Source organism: Apostichopus japonicus, chromosome 8, assembly GCF_037975245.1.
Source record: "Apostichopus japonicus isolate 1M-3 chromosome 8, ASM3797524v1, whole genome shotgun sequence".
NCBI classification, from domain to species: domain Eukaryota; kingdom Metazoa; phylum Echinodermata; class Holothuroidea; order Aspidochirotida; family Stichopodidae; genus Apostichopus; species Apostichopus japonicus.
The window spans coordinates 1,848,390-1,865,975 of NC_092568.1; the positions used below are offsets into that span (position 1 = coordinate 1,848,390).

General features: G+C 35.9%; 1 protein-coding gene and 2 long non-coding RNA genes across 4 annotated transcripts in view; 2 read left to right on the forward strand and 1 right to left on the reverse strand.

The window, feature by feature from the left end:
* LOC139971206 (bestrophin-2a-like) overlaps positions 1 to 17,586 on the forward strand; it is an 84,308-nt gene that overhangs the window by 12,905 nt on the left and 53,817 nt on the right. The gene's annotated exons all lie outside the window — the stretch shown is intronic.
* On the reverse strand, positions 178 to 4,265 carry LOC139971216 (uncharacterized). The gene is made up of 3 exons (XR_011794337.1): positions 3,847 to 4,265; positions 3,054 to 3,108; positions 178 to 479 (listed from the first exon to the last, which is right to left on the reverse strand). It is a non-coding gene; the product is annotated as an uncharacterized lncRNA (long non-coding RNA).
* On the forward strand, positions 12,185 to 16,660 carry LOC139971854 (uncharacterized). Of its 2 annotated transcripts, none has more exons than XR_011794515.1 (3): positions 12,185 to 12,608; positions 14,062 to 14,276; positions 15,900 to 16,660. It is a non-coding gene; the product is annotated as an uncharacterized lncRNA (long non-coding RNA). The 2 variants fall into 2 exon arrangements; XR_011794514.1 differs by lacking the exon at positions 12,185 to 12,608 and adding an exon at positions 12,767 to 13,260.

A 17,586-nucleotide genomic window follows, 5' to 3' on the forward strand; every position in this document is an offset into this window, starting at 1 on the left:
TATTTTAAGCTATGACTTTAGGCACAAAATTTATTTTGATAGTATGTATATGACTGTTATGAAACAGTGCTACCATGCAGTCCCGATTGTAGACCTGCAACACTTTTTTTGAGAAATGACCCTTTAGTGAGATTAGGTTCGTCAATCAAAGCTATAATATACACAATTACCATTAGGTCAATTTTCTTGAATGCAAAACATAAATCAATGGGTCAAACATTTGAATCTAATATAGCGTCAACTAACTTGGTTGATTACGTGTTTATAATTATTTCGTTAAAGACAAATAGTGTTGAATTTCATCCAACTGTTCTCTGTCCGTTCAAAGAACATGGTTTGTGGGTTGAGTTAATAAATTCATTAAACAATGGATTAACATTAGCATTCAGTCCTGTGTCCGAAGAGCTGACGTCATCATCAATTTGACCTTAAAGGTGCATTCCGGAGATTAAACATTCTAAAGTGAATATCTTGAAAAACTGAAATAGATAAAGAAACATAACAAGTTTTTTATTGTTGACTAAAAAATATCGAGACTGAAATTCTGCCTAAAGTGATCCTTGAACGGATAAAACCTCTCTTCAGTGTTCAAACTGAAAGAATAGTATAGAACCTATAGGCTACAGATAGAGTAAACCTCGCAGGGGGATGCTGAAGTATGGATTACTCAGTTGATATAGGCTATTAAATTGATTCAATCTGAAGAGAAGGATATTGGCCTGAAATTCTTCAGGGGGCTAAGACAGCCATTCCTATGGTTCCGCTGATAAATATGGAAATGTTTGTTTTCAAAGCTGTCGCACTGGGACTGGGCTAGAAACGTGTCAATGTTTCACGATTAATCCATGATTTGAACTTAAATAATTATCTATCCACTTTCTAAGAATTGTTGGGATGCAGAAGATAACCCATTGAGAGTCGTTTTATATTTATAACCACGGAAATAAAATCGCGAGCTTTTGGCAATCATTGAAAGTGCAGGTTGCAGTTGGCGTTCCATATACATGCATGGGTTGTCAATAAAGAAGTAATAAGAAGCTTTGTAAGTTACGAGTATCGATCTATCGATCAGTAGTTACGAGCCGTTATATATGTCTGTATGTACTATGAAAGTATATATTTGGAATCCTTACAGTCGCCTTTAAAAAGCATGGTCAATGAACTCTGGATTAGAGAATAGAGTAGAACGTGCCCCACCCCCCCACCCCCACCTTCATCGTCAGTCGAAGGGAAATTGTCAGTTGGAAGATTTTTTTTGTATTCAGCCAGGGAAGCAGGGAAGACCATTACTATGCCTCAGAAGGTACCATTAGACGTCTAACTTTTTTCCTAAAAGGATCGCCAGACCCCCACCCACACCCTCACCCTCCCCACTCCATGGAAAGAGGCTTTAATGACCTCAAACAGCACTTCCTACTATATTATATCTTTGATTCGCCTCTGAAATCCTAAAGAAGTTCAGCGTCCCCCCCCCCCCCCCCTTATAATCAGTTGGGAAATTTTGAATTTATCGCATTCTTGCGTTTAGAGCTACTTATATAGACCTTACTTGTAGTCTAAATGTGCCTGAGACTGCACAATTTGATGCCTAAATGTTTAATTCTTCTCGAGGGAACCCCTCTGTAATGGAAGTAGGCTCAATTGACACCGGAGCTATACACCTCCTTTATAAATCCCCGATTCGCCTCTTCTCCTTGTATAAACTTGGGGAACAATTTTAAGTCCCTGCTCCCCCCACACATTTTTAAAATCCTGCTCATGCCACTGTTACATCATATATGTATAGTCTAAAGAATAAAATAGCATTTGACCTCACTACTTTTCTCCAGTAGAACTAATCACTCTTAAGTGCAAAACATTTAACTGAAATTAATTCCACTTAACTTAAGTATGTAACATAATAAGAACAATCTCATATAAATTTTACTATGCTTAATAGTAATTAATTCCACTTAAGTGTAAAATTGTAATTAACTTAATTAACATTGTATTCTATACTTAAGCTGTACAATTGTCTGTTTGTTCGTTTGTTTTTGTTTGTTTGGTTTTTTGCTTAGGTGAAATTGAGTTTCAATTAAGTACAACTTTAGGGGAATTGTTCTAACGTAGACTGGTATCTCATTATTTTCGTGTTAGATGCTTAAACATATTACAAAATGGCGGACATTATCAAGCGTTCCACTTTACAATGTCATCGGATTGTGTCAACCGTTATAAGGCCATAACGTAATATTATACATAGTATACAAGGAAACAGTTGCTATCAAGACCTATTAATCATTGATACCGGACAACAACCCCGTAGTGGATGCCGTGTATAAGTGACGATAGTCAACTGAAGAATACTGAATGACTGAAACAAAGGTATAATAAGTTACAAACCTGCAGACAATTCACTTATGCTACGTTTGAGATTTACTGAACAATGAAATTGATTGATCAATCAAATATTTCACTTCAGTGAAATTGATTGATCAGTCACGTTTCACTTAAGTAGAATGATATCCCTGGTACACAATGATGACATGGTTGTATATAACTTGAGAGGAAAACATAAGAGGAATAACGGAAAGGATTCAGCTCGAAAATATTGTCACGAACATTGTGGAGTGAATTGATGTAGAGTATATAAGGTAAATGTTAAACGGCTTGCCATAAAATCGCGCATTACATGAGTAACGTTTCTTACAGTAAAAGACATTAGCTTATGATAGCAGCATGATACTAACTTATTTCACTCATAGTAATGGTAAAACTTCGTTTGTTCTTGACGCCATTTATAATGTTCCAGAATGTAGGCTAAATTAAACAAATCGTAAACCTCTACAATTCTACCCGCTTCCATAACTCGTTGCTAGATTATTGAGGTATTCCAGGCGTCCAGCTACGTAAACAATCATAACTTTTGTTTATATGCTACAATAATACATTTACATACAAATATTACCAGAGTGCGAACATTACCACGATGGAAGATTGACAGGTTCATATTAAGATATAGATTTCAGTGTGATCAAAGTCTAGTGTGAGCATATAGAAGCATGTATATTCACCTTTGATACTCAGTAGTTGACATAGGAATAAATTCGTCTGGCAAGCTGACGTATACTGAAATAGGATAACACGCATCAAATTACGAAGAAGCTTTATGCGTAATAGGAACTAGAATATAAGAATATGTGCTATTATGATAGTGGGAGAGATATTTACACATTAAAGGTAAAAGAAATTGCCGTCTCTCACAATTGTGTGTTCTCTTAACGTCTGTGTTAGGATGGTGAGCCTAACCTGCACTAATAACAATTGCTAATCTTGGTGCTTTTGAGATTCGCCGAGAAGTTACTATACATGAGTGCACCGATTAAATATTGAAGTAGCAAAACGTAAATTGAATTACCGTATATATGCTAAGCCTGGTGGGAATGATAGTTACACCACGTGTTCCATATGAACGTTGTGTTAGGATGGTGAGCCTAACCTACTAATAACTCTGCTTATTCAAAACCGAATATACGTTTTCGTGAAGTTCGTGCCATATCTGTTGTTTTTAAAGTAATGTTGCTGTACTTGTCAAGCGACGATTTTGTAATCTTTGGTAATTAAATATAGTTTATTCGCCTTTTTTCGCCATCGGGCATGATGGCCTATACCGCTTACCAATACTTTCCACATTGTCCTGTAGCTTATGTCAATAGTTTATGTTAAACATAAAGCGCCACGAACAACAATAAAATATACTGATGATCTAAAACACTAACGGAGCCTACGCTTTCTTCTAATTTCTAAAAATGTCTAAAAGATGAAGAATGACTCTCTATCTGTTAGGCGACAGTTTTTATAACTTACACTAAATAAATTTAATCTTCCCACACCACATGCGTCATCGGTCGAAAAGGGCTTCTTTTATATTGTGCTTGATTGTGTATCCTAACCAACGCCGTAGTATATCTCTGTCCATAGCAAACATTCACTGCAATAATTTATTACCCTGTAGATAAGAGTATACAGTAATTAACTAATGCAAACTCAAGTATATAGACTTTTAGTATAGGCTGGTTTTTTCGCATCCATCAGTAGCACATGCATGTGGTATTTACTTAGCCTACTGTATATTAGGATTACGTCTATATACATAACGTAAAGATCCCATTCATCTTTGTTGAAAATAAATAATATTACGATGTGTATTTATGCGTGAACTTGCAACCCAGTAACCTGCTGTATCTATAAGATAAACGGACATATTTCTCATCGTTATTATTGTCACAATTTTATTAAACTTTACTACAGAATCGTTGAACAGAGAATGTAAATATTGCGACTTGCCGTGAAGTACAATCCACTTAATAAAATTGTGTTTCTTTCAATCAACTTGATTCTTTCTTTCTTTTCTTTCTTTTTTCACTTCGTTGTCATTTTTATCCCCGTGTCTTTGCTTCCTTCAAAAGCAACAGCAACAGTAAATTATATTTCTTTAGGGATGGAAATAAAACCTGTGGTAAAGATCCTCTATCAAATGTGTGTGGTGTGTCTCTGTATGGGTATATGTGTGTCTGTCTGTGTTTGAAGAGACTTCGGTAATATACTGGTAACTATTAACTATATAATCATCCATCACTGAGCAGTTTGACTTTAACTCTCGTCGTAGTGTACCATGCATGAGATCTTAATTCATACCATGCAGAAACAGAATTCAGCTTTAGGCTACAAAACTATCGATCATTATGTTTTACAAGGTTCTCGATAACATAAAAGACAGTAAAATCTAGGAGTATACAGAGTGATTTTGTCTGTTAAACTCACCTGATACACAGTCAGTTCGTTACATATAGATTTAGCTGAAAACTATATCATGTTTGTAAGTGTTAGAGTAATTTTCCCGCGTTTCAAACCTATTACTGAGAAGAACAGCTCAATCGATCAAACGAAGACACTATCTCGAAATTTAGGTTATTCACCAACATTTTGAAATTTAAAATAAAATTTGCTCCTTTCGATGCTGGGGAAAATATGTAGAAACTTTACAATGTTAGTATTTTTGGCACTCTTTAAAATAAATCATCATAGGTTTCATTCATCATTCGAACTGAAATTCTTACTGTATTGCATATATTATCGAATATCCACAAGTCGAACACAAAACCTGCTCTAAATCTTACAGATATATAAATATTAACCCCTCCTGACCCCCACCCCCGCCCCACCTCATTCCCTAACCTTCTATAACTAGCCTTAGATATATATAAACCCATTAGTAATCAATACAGCCTCATCTGTGTGAATACGTAGGCCTATCATAAATTATTTGGCATCATTTTATCAGCCGCGGGATCGTTTAAGATTAACTGTCTGTATGTATATGAGTTTTAAGTATAGCTATATTTTTAAAAAAGCATTCCACCGGGTATTATGGCTACCACATAGGCGCTCACTCATATATACAAACTGAATTATTTTTTCTGGCTTTCTCTATAATTTTTCCTGAGTTATTATATCGGAGCCGACCATGTGGATGCATTTAATCAGCCAGCATGCAGAATTGCGAATGTCACATTTAATATTACAAGATGGCGGCTTATGATGACGTCATGATTTTTTTCTTCATATTTAAGTGAAGGCAAAAAGGAAAGTGAGACAGAGAGAAAAAAGAATTAAAAAAAAAAAAACGGAGGAAAAAGTATTCGATTTCAACGGTAGCTCATTTCAACTGGAGATAATTTTTCTCTGCGTTTTTAATCAAAGTTTTATGTAGTTATAATGAATTCAAGAATTTATGGCGGTAGGCAAACTTTGACAGGGGATGTGATAGAAAAGTGTGCGAGATTTTATATATTTTAAAATATAAGCTTTTTGTCTCTCTTAATTTAATAGATTCCAAAGTTAATCAAAGTGATTAAATTTCAGATTACTTGTGATTATATATATTGTAACTTTCGAGAGAGAAATATTTTGGATCGAGCGATCACGTCCATTACTATCGACTGTAGATAAAAACTATTTTAAATTTTCATTTCCATTTTATTATTCCGCTCTAAATTTAAAAGTTTGAGACATGTCGTTATTTGTATTCCATTATACGAAATATCTTGTTTTGTGAATTAGCATTTCCGAGGTTTTTAAGGATTTTTTAGATAGTTAAAGCAACGGAATTAACAATGTTTCAAAGTGTCAATGTTTCAATGGTTATAATTTTTGCTCTCAAATGTGCTAGAAATGCAGATACTGGTCACCTATCCATCTTCAGTCGTCCATAGACTATACTATACAACAATCAATGTATAATATTCAGCTGAACTGAGACACATTAAACAATGTTCGGAAATAACATTGAACGGTCAGAACCCGAAGTAATTTATAAAACAGTTTGCAATTTTATAGCAAACATATAAGGCCTAAATTGACGATCTTTAAGAAATAATTTCCAGCCTTAATTTCCAGCCATATTGTCAATTGTTGACCCCAATTTGGGGGTATCAAGAGTAATGTTATGAGTGCCACCGGGCATATGTTTGTAGTGGTTTCAGTCGACGCTCTACAAACTATTGAGCGCGACCCAAAAGAGCGTCATTTCCTTGCGTCACAAGAATTTTTCCAGACGTCGAAAATGATATGAGAGGAGAGTATAAAAGTGGTACTAGTATTAGAATCAGATAAAGGTAAGAAACGGTTCCTACTGTCAGTATGCGTGCTTTGAAGCATGATATGAGAGGCGGGTATGGAGTGGTATTAGCATCAGAATCAGATAAAGGTAAGAAACTGTTCATACTGTCAGTAACGAGTGTTTTGAAGCATGATATGAGAGGGGAGTATAAAGTGGTATTAGCATCAGAATCAGATAAAGGTAAGGAACTGTCCATACTGTCAGTATGAGTGTTATGAAGTATAATATGAGAGGACAGTGAACCGTGGTCTTAGCATTAGAAAATTGTACCAACTAGCCGGTTCAAACAGAATATGTATTCTGACCGTAAAAGAACAACGTATCACGTATTCTTAAATTATAAAACTGAACACACATTTGCTGCTGTTAACAACGTCGTTGCATATAAACGTGTATTTTACGGCGCGGTACATATTTTCTGAGCTTAAAATATCTTAATATGGTATTGATTAGATTCAGACATATATGGAGAGAGTCATCTGTATTAGTCCATAGTGAAATAATAAGACCTCCATTATGTCTTTGTTTGGCAAGATGAAAACATATTATTTGAACCGATTTTAGATTTTACAGGAAATCAATTTCAAAAGTGAGAATGATTCTCTACAAATTGAATTATTACAAAAGCTTATGCTCTAATTTATGCGACAAAAATAATATCATCGACAGACTTTTTGTATTTTTTCCTACATGTGTTAACATAATGTGACCACTTTCAATATGATGTGTTCTATATGACCGCCTAGAGCGATATATCGTATATACCGCGCCTTCCTTAAGCTCTAACGGACATGGAATTTGATAATCACAAACTGTTCCAGTCTTTCCCAAAGGGAATTACTCCAGAGTGTCCCGGTACAAACAAAAAATTATACTGCATCGGTCGGATCGGGTTCGTTTGAGTTATCGTAATTAATTTACGTATACTAGAAACCTCATCTCCTCCGGTTTTTCTTTTTTTCCCTTTCGATGTTTCCGTTTTAGAAACTTCAATCAAAATGGCCCCTAAAAATAATATCGTGCGTGGGTTATGGAAAGGCCACCTCATGGAGGTAAAAATCCCTAACGATCAGGTGACGTGATGTAAAAGTTATCCGAAAGTGACACAATGTGAAGACACACACAATGGTATACAAACAGTGCACATTATAGTCTATTTGTTAACTTGGATCGCTTGTATTAAAACTGAGATGATTTACAGGCTGAAATCACATCTCCAGTATTCACCGGACCCTGCAGGTGTTGGAGGAAGTGCTTTGGGGGAGGGTGATGGGCCGTTGGCAATCTAATGTAATACTATATAGTTCTTACGTCTAACGCTATGTTAAGACTTTGTTGAAATTAATCTAAATGAATGGAGCAAACTAAAATTGATTTGATTGGTATATAAACTGTCCATTCTTGAACTATTTAAGTAAATTAAAGTATGCGGGAAAACAACAACATTTCACTATCATCAATATATGATTTCTTCAGGAGTGTTTACATAAAACTGGCTCCAGTCTTCTAAGTTACGTAAAATATATATATATATATATATATATATATATATATATATATATATATATATATATATATATATATACATTGTAAGCAAGAATGAATGCAAACAATCTCATCATTTTTCAGCAATTAAAACTGGGTTTTACTTCAGTCTTCCTTTTTGGTCCATTAGACACTAAGGTTTGAAATAGAAAAAAGCCCCTATTCGTTAGATTTAACATACACTAAAATTCTTGACTTGGAATGATTCGTGATAGCTCGATATGTAAAGCAGCTATACACTAATTTTTGTTTTAACCTACACATAGATATCTCAGTTAGATTCAGGGACATGCTTATCAAATGAAGTGTGAGTAGCAGATGCATGGAAATGATCAAAGTGAACAGAAAATTGAACCCGACGCAAAACGCAGCATAAATGTCAAAGGTCTGAGGCTAAAGGTCGTGCGTATCTGTTCGCTTGAGAGCCATGGTACCGTACTGTAATACACTAGGTATAAATTATATCGCCATGATATACATTTGCACTAAATCTCTATATATGTTGTAAAGGTATCCATAAGTGGAGTCGATGACTTACATTCATGTTTGCACAAACATTAATGTTTTGTTATAGCTTACTTAAGTTGATAGGCATATATGCAGTGACTCTTACGACGTTCCTAATAATTCTTAATTGAACACCGTTAGGTTATGCTTGGAAATTGTGTATATATGAAAATGCAAATACTACATTTTAGCAGTCCTTGTATACGAGACAAAAATGTATCGTTCAAATCAAACTTTATTTCGTCTCGGACAACTGTTAAAACTCAGCTCTACTGTCACATCTGATCGTCGTGCTTTAACTCTATCCTGACAGAATTCCCCGAACGTAGGCCCTGGCATGTTAAATGTGTAGAGGCCTATTTGATTTTAATCAGAAAAACTTTCAAAATCTAGATCAACTTATCCTTCAATCCTTGTCAGTTTCGATCAGTCGCGATCGGTTGCGATCACCTTAAATAAGTCAAATACAGCCTTATCTGTGTATTTTCGAGTGGTAAAGGGGGGTATTTGCATGATAATATTGACACAAGGGGCCATCTCGACATTTGATCTATCTTACAAGGTAAGTACAATATTAGTACAATATTCATTTAAACCATACGTCGCTATTTTGTATACGCCTATCGGAAATTATAATCAGAGCTTACGAGGTTTCACTTGTGACTTTTCAATCAAACCTCTCTGTGACCTGGAATCCGTGTGATTGCTTTATATCATGTACTGTATTTAATTAGTTGAAAGAGCAAAACAGCGTGAGTTTCTTTTTAAAGATAATTTCCTCTTCAGCTGATGTATTGTTACCCCGTACAGATCTTGTATATGCGCATACCGTAAAAAAAAATTGTCCTCATGTGTGTTATATGGAGTTTTCGTTAGTGACAAACAATCGTTTTAATATTGATATTGTGCATACATACTACAGTGTTGGTTACCGTTTAGAAATGTTGATGTATGACCATAAGTGAACCAAAATAAAAACAAGTATAAGACATTGAAAACAAGATTAGATCGATCGAAAATTATTGAATGTATATTCGAATAATAAGTCGTTGCTCACATTTGGAAAGATGTTTTACGTGAGATATTGCCTTCTTTGTTTATTCATATATTATTTTTGTTATCTAATATATCATATACCCCAGCATCATACCCATTTGTTCTCTGGTAAGTTATGTGAAATATTATCGACTGTACACCAAGAAATCGTGATTTTCGAAAGAAGAAAATAAAACAAATCCATCAGTAACAGTCGGTTTCCACAGACATGTATATATGACCGGAGGAAGATCCTGTGCTGTGCCCCTGAAATGATATTGGAAAATTGTGATGATGCGACATACATAAAATGGCTCGTTTACCTAGTAGATATCTCGAAATTAGGTCACTGCATGCATGAGTCTGTAAATGACACACGCGCACTAGACGAGACATGGACATTATATCAGTATAATTTATTACCATGTCATGTGTAATCAAATTTGAACGTCTTCACATAGACTTCACTCTAAACAAATTAAGAGCAAAAATTCACTCATTGAGAGTTTCTGCTCAATTGAGAATTGATTTTCACAGCTTTCTTAGACTGAAATTCTACAAATTCAGTGTCACATAGAGTGGCTTATGTATGCCTCGATAGTGTGGAGTTACTGTTTGGTAAGAGTAAAAAAAAAAGAGTGCAACCATCTTTGACGCTCAGCAAGAGTGAAATTTCACTGTTAGAAATAAGAGTGTATACAAATACACATTAAACGTGTTCCAATTACATTCACATATAATTTTAAATATTTAAAACTATTTTAATCCCTACCATCTTCCCTTAATCTTCTCTTTGTCCCTATACAGATTATCTCCTACCTCTCCTTTTCCCTTTGTTGGTTTCTTTCTTCTCTCCACCCGTTGTCAGCTAATCCTCTTATATCTATCTCTTTTGTGTTCACCCTGCTCAGTAACCCTCATTAATCTGTATTCTGTGCTTGTATTTTGTCCCCTGTATTTTCTGTTTTTTGTTATTCAGCCTCTGAAGAAGATCCTGCTAGGATCGAAACGTCAGGCCCACTTACTGTTACACATAATGATAAAAATGTCAGTAGATACCTTCTCAATGCCTTTTAATGTCGTGGATATGTTTCTCATAAAAACTCAACGTAATTTATTTTTCAGTTAAACAAATTGTTGTAAGAATGACAATTTGAACATGTCGATTTTTATTTCTAATGATATATATATATATATATATATATATATATATATATATATATATATATATATATATATATATATATATATATATATCTGCAACTGCTTTTGAACAGCCATTATAATCTACATATAGGTTCAAACTCTAAAACAAGATTTGTTGTACTTCCCTCGTATACCTGTGTCTCATCAACATGCAGTCCAATGTACGAGCATGAAAACGTTGCTAAATAAAATATGAAAATATTGCAAGCTATTTTCCCATTATGATGAAAACTTCGTCTATATCTTCCTTTACACCAACCATTATAGTTACTATCCATGTGATAATCAGAGGCATGAATTCTTTCAAACATTGAAATTTATATGTCAGAGACTTTTATGTTGCCTTCGTTTCGCGATTAAAAATAGACGCTGTCTAGCGTTAGTAAATCATAAATTTAATCATTGGATTTCTCTCCCTGTATATCTATCTTTCTGTTAACAATATGAGCTATTGACAGCGTTCTGATTTGTGAGCTGACTCTCAAACAATGCCATGGAATTACCATGGCAACTGCTTCTTTCAGTGACAAAAGAAATGTTTTTTTTATGATGAACGGGATCGTTATAGGTTTTCAAATTCATGATTTACCAGACTGATAAATGATTTCAGACATGACGTTATAAAGCAAGCCACAACACTTACTGAGTTTTTCAGTTAACTGTTTTGGATTGAGATTATGACTCAAGTCTTACTGAGCTATAGACGTAAAGACGTAAAAAAAAAAAGCGAACGATGTCTCTCGCCCCATCTGAACTTGGCTGAAATAAAAAAGATGCTCCTCATGAAATAGAAAGTTACAAAGGAGTAAACTTCACGAAATCATCGTCTCCATGTATGCCCCCTTGTTTCCATCCAATAAATTTAAACACGTTGCGGTCACTGATTGAACGTATCTTGAGAATGCCTTCTGCGGTGGGTCCAGGTGTTAAAGAGGAGGAGGGAGGGTAGCCCTGGAGTCATCTCATGTTGAAGGATCTGGAGAAAAGTTTCACGTAAAAGGGTGCATTCCTAGTTATACTTATAGGCTATAGGTTAGGTCGCAAACACGCAAGATTGTGCTATATAACAATTATATATAAAATCAATCTTGGAAGCCATTTATATAGTGGGGATTGCAAAGATGATCCATTATGTCGGGAAGTTATGTGGGAATTCTGTGGTTTTTCCGTTTAAATCAATGTCATATATCTAACTGCCCCTTGCAGTGCGTACACTGAAAAAATAAACTAGTCAATATTGCCACGGACTAACGTTAAATTAGTTTGTAACGTTAGTCAATGCACACGAACTAGCAAAAATCTTCGTTTCATCGCTGCTTCTTAGTCAGTTTACACTGACTAAGGAAAATATAGTCGCAGCTTAGTCGATGGCGACGGACTAAGGTATTTTAACCCATGGACTAAGAACGATACGGACACCCGATTTACGCCATAATCGTAGCTTAGTCGGTCGGTCGACGGACTAATGTATTTTAACCCAATTCGATTCACTTCAATTTGGAAACCGAGAGGCAACGGCAGCTTGCTGGACTTGGCATAGTTTCATACGATCACTCTAAGCAACTTTCAACCGTAAATCACCCAAGAAGGTCTTTAGAAGAATGGAGGTATTAACTGCCATCATCGGCCTACCTGTTATTCCTTTAACTTGAAGGTAAAATTAAAGTTAATTGTTAGGCCACTGGCACTAGTACTCATGTATTATGGTTAGTGTAACGCTACCGTTGTCACGCTGGCTTTTCGCAATACACAAGTGCAATGACAGTGAGTAGCCTATAGGCTTCTACTGGGTACTGCAGTGCATTCTTAACACTAAAGTGTGCATTCTAAACACCAATTAAAAATGTGTTATGTGTGTATTGGGCTAGACTGAACAGTGGCACATAATCTTCTAATTTATTCCCAAACAAATGCTGGAACTATAAGTCTCAATAGTTTATTTGAAGTCTACACTCATTTGGTAAAGATTTCCTGTAATATCCCATGTGAATCTAAATGGGTAGGCTTTGTGATATTGAATAAGCAAGGCTAGACCTTCAAACGTACAGTCACAGTAGGCTGAACAAATTATGTTGGCTAGTCAACGGTATTATATGTTGCGAGCAGTCAGGATGCACGCTTCAGTTCTATTTAACCTTTTCATTTATCATTTTTTAGTATTTAATTTCCGGTCACGCTCATGAAACAATTGCGACATTCCTTCACGGTCGACTTGTTTACTGTAAGAAGTATTAACCGTTTTTTCTCAGGAAAGCTTGATAGTCTGAAGTTATTATAACATGTGCTTTTAGTATACTGCCAAAAGAGTAAGTTGTTGTATTTGTATTGATATTTTATGTAGAAGTAACGGAAAATTTAGTATGTTTAGTTTGGTCTATAATTGCACGTTTTTTTTCTGTCCAATGTAGTGCAGGGTTCACTTGCGCGAATTCAAATTATTCTGTTTATGTATATGTATATGCATCGATTCGTAGATTATGATGTTTTTTGACATTTATTTGTAATTCAAGCATATCTGTTTAGTAGCAAAGTTTAAAGGTTAAGATTAATTAGTTTTCTCTTTTTGATCCTAGATTGAATGAAACCCATTGACGTAAATAATAGATCAGATGATACAGTTTAACGCAGTTGCTAAAACTCTGGGTATTCTCTAGTCTTCGCCGGTCCATTATATACTTTAGTACTACTAGTAAGACTAAATCAAAACGACCGAAAGACAAACTTAGTGTAACAAAGTATTGATTCTCCTCTAGCCTAGGTCTAAACAGGCTTGTTATGTGAGCAAGCAAAATAACAACTAAAAACGATTAGGCCTATAAATAAGTTGGCTCAGTGCATTTCTGTTTCTAAAATTTTATATTTTTAAAGATCATAAAAACAAACAAAGATTTAGCCCATGTTTTATTATCTCTGTATTCTGGGCATTTGATTCTGGTTGCAATGGTGATGACACTCTCGTTCAAATTTTCAGCTTTATACAGTCTGCTTCAAACTTTGGGATTGTTTTTTGAGACTATAGTGGAAGCAAATCTCACATAACTTTGTGGTGACAACTTTATTTATTTATTTTTTCAAATGATGAATACTTTGCTGTTTCGTTTTTCCAGCAGGAATTGAAAAGCCAAATATCTAAGTCAAGGGTGAGGTTTCCTGTGATGTACGACACCAGTGTGGAGGCAACAACAGAAGAGGAGAACTGTGTTATATATGGCTTAAAGACATGTTTTAAGATGATATATTGGTACCCTTCGCAGAACAAAAGAGTTTATCCAAGAGTCCAAAAAGCAAAGGAACAAGTACCATAGAGAAAAAAGATGGAAGAGTGAGTTTAACTATTGTACCCAACTGTTTAATGATATTAAAGATACTTTTCAAAACCTGTTTTAAAAAAAAAACAGTCTAGTATATCATTTACGTGCAAGCTTCATAAGTTTGGTCAAATTTTCACTGATCTGTAGAGCGGGAGTCCAGAGGGTTTGGTTAGCTGGGAAGGTAACCAATTGCCTGGTACATCACAATGTTCACAATGCATTCCTGTATATGAAACCTGACGACTGGCAAACCGACTGTGGTGGATGTGGCTGGGAGAGCAATTTTAAAGTCACCTAACAGCTAACCTAGATCAGTTTTCATGGTAACCACATCAAAGTAAGAACAATGTGTCAGGTATGGCCCCAAGAGCAACAAATGGCCATCGCCAGTAATTATTGGTGGTGGGGTACCCCTGCCAGTGATCAACAATTGACCACTCACGGCTGACCTAGGTCAGCTCATGAGGTAACCACTTGAAACCTACTGGAAAATGTTGGTTAGGACTTCAGATACAAGGGATGGGCATTGCCAGTAATTTTTATTGGTGGGGTACCCCTGCCAGTAGACCCCCAATATGCCCATCCCCTCATTGACCTAGGTGAGCTCATGATTTGACCAGTTGAAACCTACAGGAAAATGATAGGTATCACTTCATATGTAAGGATGGGCATTTCCAGTATTTTATATTGGTGGGCCACCACTGCCAGAGTCCGCCCATCCCTTACATATAGAATCCTGTCAATCATTTTCCAGTAGTTTACAACTGGTTAAATCATGAGCTGACCTAGATCAATGAGGGGGGGGGGGCATTTTGGGGGTCTACTGGCAGGGGTACCCCACTAATATAAAATACTGGAAATGCCCATCCCTTACATATGAAGTGATACCATTTTCCAGTAGTTTTCAACTGGTTACATCATGAGCTCATCTAGGTCAATGGGGGATGGGCATTTTGGGGGTCTACTGGCAGGGGTACCCCACCAATAAAAATTACTGGCAATGCCCATCAGTTGTATCTGAAGTCCTAACCAACATTTTCCAGTAGGTTTCAAGTGGTTTCCTCATGAGCTGACCTAGGTCAGCCTTGAGGGGTCAATTATAGATCACTGGCAGGGGTACCCCACCACCAATAATTACTGGCAATGGCCATTTGTTGCTCTTGGGGCCATACCTGACACATTGTACTTACTTTGATGTGTTACCATGAAAACTGATCTAGGTTAGCTATCAGGTGACTTTAAAATTGCTCTCCCAGCCACACCCACCACAGTCGGTTTGCAAGTCGTCTGGTTTCATATACAGGAATGCACTGTGAACATTGTGATGTACAAGGCAATTGGTTACCTTCCCAGCTAACCAAACCCTCTGGGCTCCCGGTCTATTGGGATCATTATTAACATGATTAACATAATTATTAAGCTTTGAAAAATAACTTGGTGTTATGCTGTGCAAAGCTAATAATTATTTGGTAAAGCTGCTATTCCTGGCTTATAATTTGAGGGACCTAGATTTAAATGTATACTTCCCAATATGTTATAAAATTTTAATGTAAATGTATGTTTATGATAATGTGAGTTATCATGTGCTATATCTGTATCTGTGCTTACACGTATATCATATTTTCTGTTCACAGGTCAATTATGGTGCAGATTTTGGCTTCCTGAAGACAAGTGGGAGGCCATTTGTAGTTAGGAGAAACACTCTTTGTTCGTGAAGACTTAACTGGTGTCGATTTGGGGTACCACTTTAAAACGAAAGTCATGAGGAACCCTTGCCCAAGATTCAACTTTGCATTATTGTGCAGTGCTATACTTTTGCGATTCATGTTTGATCAATTAACTTGTCTTAACTTGGTTGGAATAAAATCATATTTTCAGATTTTTGTTTACAGTGATTTCTTCCCTATCTGTCGAAAGTCAGCCTTTGTAGACATCAGAAGTTTTATCAGAAATAAATACTGCCAACGTACACATTATTTGTGTTTCTTCTGCTCTCTTTTCTTTCAGTGATGCTAGTCAGTGAAACTAGTCGGGTTTAATTCTTTCAGTGATTCTAGTCAGTGCAACTAGTCAGTCGATACCGACTAAGAAAGGTTAGTCGGGAGAGGCACCATCCTGACTAATGTAAAACCTGCTATAAACTAGTCGGTGGCTCATATAAATTAGTCGGTAAAGACCGACTAATGTCACCAACTAATGTAACTGACTAATATACATTTACCGACTAAGAAATTGTTGATCGACTAAGTTGACGGACTAAGATGACCCACTAAGAAATCCAACTGACTAAGGAATAAATTAGTCGGTATAGCAACTGACTAAGGCTATGTTAGTCGGGAGAGGCACCATATGGACTAACGTTATGTTAGTCGGTGAACCAATTTAAGTTTTCAGTGTATACCCCCTCTCAAATTGAACCTTCTCCCGCCGCCCCTGGGTGTGCGTGTGTGTGTGTGTGTACGTATGTATATGACAGTGTTTGCAGTTATTTCCCAACCCATTCCTCCCAGTGTATCTCCTTAAAATGTCACCCTGCACTACAAAATACAGCGAGTTGTGATTCGGATTGTTTTGTGACTAAATAAAGTTATCTACTCGTGATTGTTTTGCTTCTCCTGGACCAAAACGTCTGGCTTCCTCCATTAGTTTGTCAGACATATATTTTCCTCTTAAATGAAAACTGGCCCTCCTGGGAGGGGAGTAATAAATATTCCTTATAATCGTGCTCCGTTAGCTGAAGAATATACCACTCAGGCTTAAAGCAGTATTAAGGCATTAGAAAAAAGAAAAAAAACAGCGTTTGGTTTTGCGTTTCAAGTTTGATATCGATTTTAATTATGATACAATGATGAGCTTCGTTTTACAGTACTGTAAACATTTTCACGTTCAACTCTCAACGAATGTGCGGATTTAATATCCCACCAAAAATTTCTTTCTCAAAGAGATACGATGTAATGGGAATATGCATAGCAGAGACTTATTATTCAGGGAGCTTCTAGGGCTTGAAGAAATCTGGCGATATGCCTTGATTACTTTAATTACCTGATGAATATTCAACAAGTAACACTAATTAAGAAAGACTACTTCAATTAGTATTTTTTCACCTTTGATTTACTTTGTACATGCTACTTTAAATGAACATTAAAACGGGTGAGTGCAGTCGTGATATATTCAGGTATAGTGACGTCACATTGACTTCATCAAGTCAAGCTCATCAGCAAGTCAATTAGCTGACAACAGCTCGAAGCTGACAGAATTAAATCAGAACGTCGATCTATAAAAGTAGCTTGTTTTCGAAACCTTCAGACTTGTTACGTTTAC